We start from the raw sequence: 6,376 nt of genomic DNA on the forward strand, positions 1-6,376 counted from the left end.
GTGATCCCGGAGGCACTTGGCTCCACCCCATCTTCCAGAGAAGCTGCGGATGGCTGAAATGCCGAAAGGCCCTGTCAGTTGGGCAAACGTCAGTCGTGCCAAGACCCTCTTGGGGGGGGGGGGGGGCGGTCAGAGGGGAGGCGTGTGGGTCCCTGACAGTGTGGCCTTAAAAACCAAATCAGTTTGGCTCAGGGCCTGTGCCTGTCGCGGAGGAGGGTTTTTGCAGCTGCAACTAAGCAATCCCAGAGATCGATTGAGACCCCTGATTGCTGTGGCCTTCGGGGCCTTTCCCTTTCCCCAGGGTCACAGGCGGGCCCTGGGGGTGCTGCGTTCTGCAGAAACAAAGCAGAAGGCCGAAAGGAAAGGAGGTGGGGCGTGTGTGTGCGTGGTTCTGCCACTGTGTCCCCGTGGGGAGGAAGAGTCCTAAGAGGAAGGCCTGCTTTCAGAGCCACTTCCCGAGTTCACTCAGATGTTGGGCTGACTTGTGATGTTTTCTCCTTCCCAGGCTCCCCTCCCCAGAAAGCGTTCGTCTGTAGGCAGCCTGGGGATCTGAGGCACCAGATCCTTATGGAAATGAGCAGAGAGAGAAGGAACAACAAGTATTTTTCAGGAAAATCTGTCACCAAGGGAGCAGCAACATGGCTGGAGAGTCCCCGAAATGATTTCCTCACCAAAAAGCCGGTGAGCAAAAAGCAAAAGTGTGCTTGACTACATCTTATAATACCAGAAAATAACATTGCTGGAATGAGCGACAGAAAACAGGTCATCCTTGAAAGGAAAAAGAGGAAAAGATTTTGATTGTGTGGTTGCATATTTTTCTCCCTCCTGGGACTGTGTTTGAGATTTCTCCCCATGTTACGGGTGTCCGCTCGAGCGTCTGGGATGTGTCCCACTCACCGATCTTAGATTCATGCAACATGGGCTCATCCTGCCTTCTGCCCTTTCGCCCAAAGGGCCGCTCCGTGGGGAAACCCTTGTTATCACAGCAAGAAAATTCAAGGCTTGCTGTCTCTCAAAATGTACCTTGCAAGCTCAAGAGGAAAAGTGGGCATTAGACACACATAGGAAAGACTCTTTGAGTCTTTTTGATGGATGTCACTAAGTCCAGAGCTTTCCTTCCCATGGAAACAGATGAAGCTGAGGAGAAAAGCATAAAATTATGAATGGCAAAAGCTGTCAGTAACTAGCTTCTCATCTCCTTGAGAACCAAGAGTAAGACACAGGAAGAAAGCAGCAGGCTGCAATAATGTCCCTCTCGAAGAAGAAGAAAGAAGGAAATTGTCCTGGTGTGAAAATGTTGCTATTTGTGGCTACAGGCATATTCCTGGGTAAATCTGTTATCTGTACATGCTTCAACACAGATGAATCGCAAAAACATATGCTAAGTGAAAGATAAAAGACCATATGTTGTATGATTCCACTTAAATGTAATGTCTGGAACAGACAAATCTACAGAGACAGGAAGTAGATCGGCGTTTGCCAGGGGCTGGGGAGAGGGGGAAACGGGCTTAATGTCTACCGGTTTCTTTGGGGAAGGGGGGGTGACGAAAATGTTCTAAAATTGGATTGTGTGCGCCACAAATCTATAAATACACTAAACACCATTGAATCGCACATCTTAAAGGGGGGAATTTAATGCTATGTAAATTACATCTCAATAAGCTGCTTAAAAAAAACCTCTGCTGTCACCTGCAGAGGAGACACACCTGTAAGATGAGGTTTGCTTTTAAATATATATATATATATGTATATATAAACATGACCAAGTACTGGATCTCTTTATTTTAATAAGGTGAATTTTTAAAAATCATCATTTGCATTGAACCCAAGATGTACAATGTAAGATAAATAGAAGCCTGCCTCCGTTATCAGATGTAGGTAGTGCTTTACGATGACAGTGTCTCCGTTCCCAAATGAACCTTCACCCAACGCACAGGTGGTGGAGTCAATCCATTTATCTTAGTTCACTGTAATAAGGAGCTGCTGCCACCGTGAAACAGAAACAGTGAAGAGTACATTAGACAAAGAACCTTTGTCTTCCGGTTTCCAGTTGTGCAATAGAAAACATTTTCCCCCTGTGCTTTGGCCTTGATTCTCTCTCTGGGTGGGAAGCTGAGGAAGTGCAGCAACCGCATCCTGTATTCCTGTATTTTTTTCTCTGCCTTTTGAGCATCCCTCTAGCTCAGGGTAGAGCACACATAGGTCGCTAAGCCACACTGACCATAAAATGGTCCCTGGACCACCCCGTGGACCACATTCCAGTCCACCCAGCCAGATGGTATTTTCTGCTCTTCATGGAAATTTCTGGAGCCCCTCAGCCATGCACACAGATTGGTAAGAGATAGAACAGGAAAGAATGCTGTGTTCCGGGCCTCCTGACAGCGTGTCTTTTATTACAGATATCTCCTGAATGGGCAGGTCTAATTTTAAAAGGGGTTGGTAAACTTTTATAGGGCTTTTTCCTATTTGGGGGTCACAGAGCACAGATGTTAGACTCAGCACTGTGAAAGTAATAAAGATCTGCCCTGCGTGTCAAATTCTTACACAGTGTTTGGCCCACAGCAACGATTCAGGGGTGGGTTTTTAACAAACCGACAAAAAAATGAGTGGATGGATGGATGGATGGATGGATGGATGGATGAATCTCAATGCCGACCGATCACACAGAAGAGAAATCGGAGGGTGAGGCCTATATGGATATCAGAGAACCGGAAATATGGGAATCTAAGCTTTGAAAGGTTCTGTTTAGATTTTCTTGCTGAGGCAAGCGCAAGGAGTAAAGGAAAAACAACAAAACACCCGGAGCACCTTCAAGTATTGAGAGTTCCTGAGACAAATCGCTGACTCTTCATTGCAAAGCGGAAAAAAAACAAAAACAAAAACAGACAGTTGGTCTCAATGATCCCTACTTAAGAAATGTATTTGGGTTTGCAAAATGATCTTGGGATTATATTCATACAGATCTTTCCAAATACTGAGAACGGTGACGAAATACCAAAAGGCATGCGATTGGGGGAATCATGGAAGCACATACTCTACCAATAACGTCTAATGGGAGGGCAGAGAGGAGCGTGATTTAAACCAGGAATTCTGACTCCACTTGTGTGAGTTGCATCCCGTCTGTCCACCAGGTCATTTGCAGAGTGGAGAGGCCTCCTCCTTCCCGCCCTTCTTATTTATTTCCTGTGACACGCATAAATACACAATCACCTCGAAGAAGACATTCAACCAATTTCTAACGTTCAGAATGAATCTAGAAAGGAATTCTGAGCTAACAGGTCCTTGAGAGTTGAGAGAGGCATGAAGGACTATTATTTCAAAGGTTGAGAGAGAATTTAAAAGTTGAATTGGATGATATCTTAGAGATTTGCTTTTAATTTCTCCTTATTTAAGCATATTACTCCTGCCAGGGCCATATTGAGAAATTTAAAAACGATTGAGTGTATAGAGTCTTTGGAGCTTCCTGACTCTCCGTTGGATTATGCTTTCTATTAGAGTTCAGTGGTAGTCGGCATGTTATGTTAATCTATATTTAAACTAGAGTGACCTCACGTCCGGATTTGCCCGGGACAGTCCTGGCTTACACCTGTTGTCCCAGCAGAATTATTAATAGCATTCTCTTCCGCTCTCAGTAGTGTCCTAGTTTGGAAGATTAAATTCCACAGGCACTCTAACTTTGACTCCTAAAAATTTTCAAGGCTACACCACACTTTCTTGTTAATTGTTGCAATTTATAGTTATTTTCTACAATTTCTGAGGCCCTTCCTTCTCCCTGTCCCATTTCAAGCATCCTTGGAACTTTAGAAGGCTCCTCAGAGAACCAGAAAGCCCGTGGTGAGACTAAGAGAACCACATCCACATAAAGACAACTGTTGTTCATTAACAATGCATCTTGACCGATTAACATGCCTTGCTAGTTAATGATATTTTAATTATTCAGGTTGCATCTCTATTAATCAGCAAAATTACTAATTCACTTGTACTATTAAGTATTTGATAAATGCTAATGTTTGCACAGCACATACCTTCATAGCCGAAGAGCAGTAAAAACAAGAAGCCTTCTATCTTGCGTGGCATGCTCCGCTTGTCCCTGGCTGCAGCTCTACTTTATCCAAGTGCAGAGCTTCCCCAGGAGCAGGGGCTTAACTTGAGCACTGGTCTCATTAAGCATCTTATTCCATTTAGTTCTTAGGGCTTTGGCTGAGCCCTAGGAAGTTAACCCACATCCTGCCTCAACAAGCAAGTCTCAGAGAGGAGTCTAATGTCAACTGAGGTTGGTTTAGCAAAGGAAGATACTGGTTTTACTCTATCTTTATTTATTTATTTTTTAAGATGCATTTATTTATTTTGAGAGAGAGAGTGAGCTAGCAGGGGGAGAGAGAATCCCAACCGGACTCTCCACTGAGCAGGGAGCCAGACGTGGGGCTCGATCCCACAACCTGAGATCATGACCTGAGCGGGAACCGAGAGTTGGTTGCTCAACTGACTGAGCCACCCCAGGCGCCCCTATGGTATCTTTAAATCTAAGAGAAACAGTGGAGGGCAAGAGAAACTACAATCAGAAGACCCAGGTCTTAATCCTTTCTTTGCCATCGTCTTCTCAGGGGGTGACCTTGAGCAATTTCCTGCCAAATCAGCACTAACATTGTCAAATTCTATGAAAGGGACATGGATTTTCTTCTTGGAAAGCAACTTGGCATCATGTTCATACCTATTCACTCAGGAAAATACTCAGTTTGGGAGGGGGAGATGGTTACACACAAAGACGTACCTTGCTTTGTTATTTATAATAAAAAAAATAGGAAACAATCTACACGGCCAAGGTCAGGGGCTTCAATGTAGCAGGTAGAGTTAAGAGCACTGATTCCCATGCCAGACTGGGTGCAAATCTCAGCTCAACCACTTGTCATGTGACCTTGGGCAAGTTACTTGAGGTCTCTGTGCCTCAACTTTCTCATCTATAAGATGATGATAATAATGCCTACTTCATAGAGTCAGTTTGAGGTTCAAGTGGGGCGATTACATATATACTTAAAACAGTGCTAGACATAATTAGTTATTATTATTATACAGCCACTAATAATAAAGTTGATGGGTAAAAAGGGGAGTTGTTTAATGAGTACAGAGTTTCAGTTTTGCAAGACGAAAAAGTTCTGGAGATCTTTTTCACAACAATGTGAATATATTTAGCATTACTGAATTGTGCACTTAAACATGGTTAAGATGATAAAAAATAAAACAAGTTAATGAAATGATTGTGATAATAGGGACAAACGTGTGTTATACTCTTGATTTAGAAAAGGATGCAAATGTACACATTGTATGAGCCAAACAATGTGGAAAAATGCAGAGAAAAATACCGAGTTTCCCCTTCCCTTTTTGGTTTTGGGCCACCACGATTCCACCACAGCCCCCAGGGTCCCAGACACCTTCCCTTCATTCCTCTTGTCAAAGATGAAAAAGGCCAATCTAAAAAGATAATAATGACCCCCCCCCCCACACGAAAGTGTAATGAACTATAAGGAGGAACAAAAAGGAGCTAGAGAAACACTTAGTCATTTAGTCAGTATTTATTGGGTGTCTACAAGCCCGACATTTACTCTGTACCGTGTACAGATTCGTCATTACACAGAGGAAGGTCTATTCAACAAACCCTACTGCTGTATTAAAAAGTAAAGGACTATTTTACCCCTGCTCTGCATTTTAGAGTTTAATGAAAAATTAACCCTTTAATAATAATAATAATAACAATAAACCTGTAATAATTCAACCGCAGTCAAAGCGCTTTTTCATTGCCATATTTCAGTTGGAGGCTTTGGGGCCAGGTGGTCTTGCTTCCTAGGAACTCCGGATTTTTTCAGGCCGCCTTGGCCCCGGGCGGGGACGTCCTCGGGACTATGACACGACTAGGCACCCACCTCTGCTGCTGCTGATGGGAGGAGAGGGTATTTGTCATTAAGCTTCTGCAATAAAAACATATCCCCCCCCAAAAAATTAAAAAGTAAGAAAAAAAATTTAAATGTCCCCAAATAGAAAAGTAAAACAAATATCATTTTTAAAGGAGTAAGAAAAGAACTTTGTCTTGCTTTCCGTTTTTTTTGCCTGTGCCCTCAAATGTTAAAAGCGGAAGAGAAAAAAAGGAAGCTCGCCCCCTTGGTTCCACTGGGGCTCGAACCCAGGACCTTCTGCGTGTAAAGCAGACGTGATAACCACTACACTATGGAACCTCCGCGTTACAAGGTCGCCATCATTAGCTTATTCATAGTCTCACATCCGAAACGGCGCCTCCGCTCAAAACCCGCCTCTCGGCCGTAGCTCCACCTCCGCCGTGGCCCCGCCCCACCTGCAAGGTAGCGTGTTCGCGGCCAAGGCCCCG

General features: G+C 43.9%; 1 non-coding gene across 1 annotated transcript; it reads right to left on the minus strand.

The window, feature by feature from the left end:
• Positions 1-6,154: 6,154 nt before the first annotated feature.
• Positions 6,155-6,227, minus strand: TRNAV-UAC (transfer RNA valine (anticodon UAC)). Its single transcript has one exon. It is a non-coding gene; the product is annotated as a tRNA-Val (tRNA).
• Positions 6,228-6,376: the final 149 nt, after the last annotated feature.

This window comes from Mirounga angustirostris, unplaced genomic scaffold (assembly GCF_029215605.1).
Source record: "Mirounga angustirostris isolate CCGP_5_RB_7025 unplaced genomic scaffold, mMirAng1.0.hap1 SCAF_11, whole genome shotgun sequence".
Taxonomy (NCBI): domain Eukaryota; kingdom Metazoa; phylum Chordata; class Mammalia; order Carnivora; family Phocidae; genus Mirounga; species Mirounga angustirostris.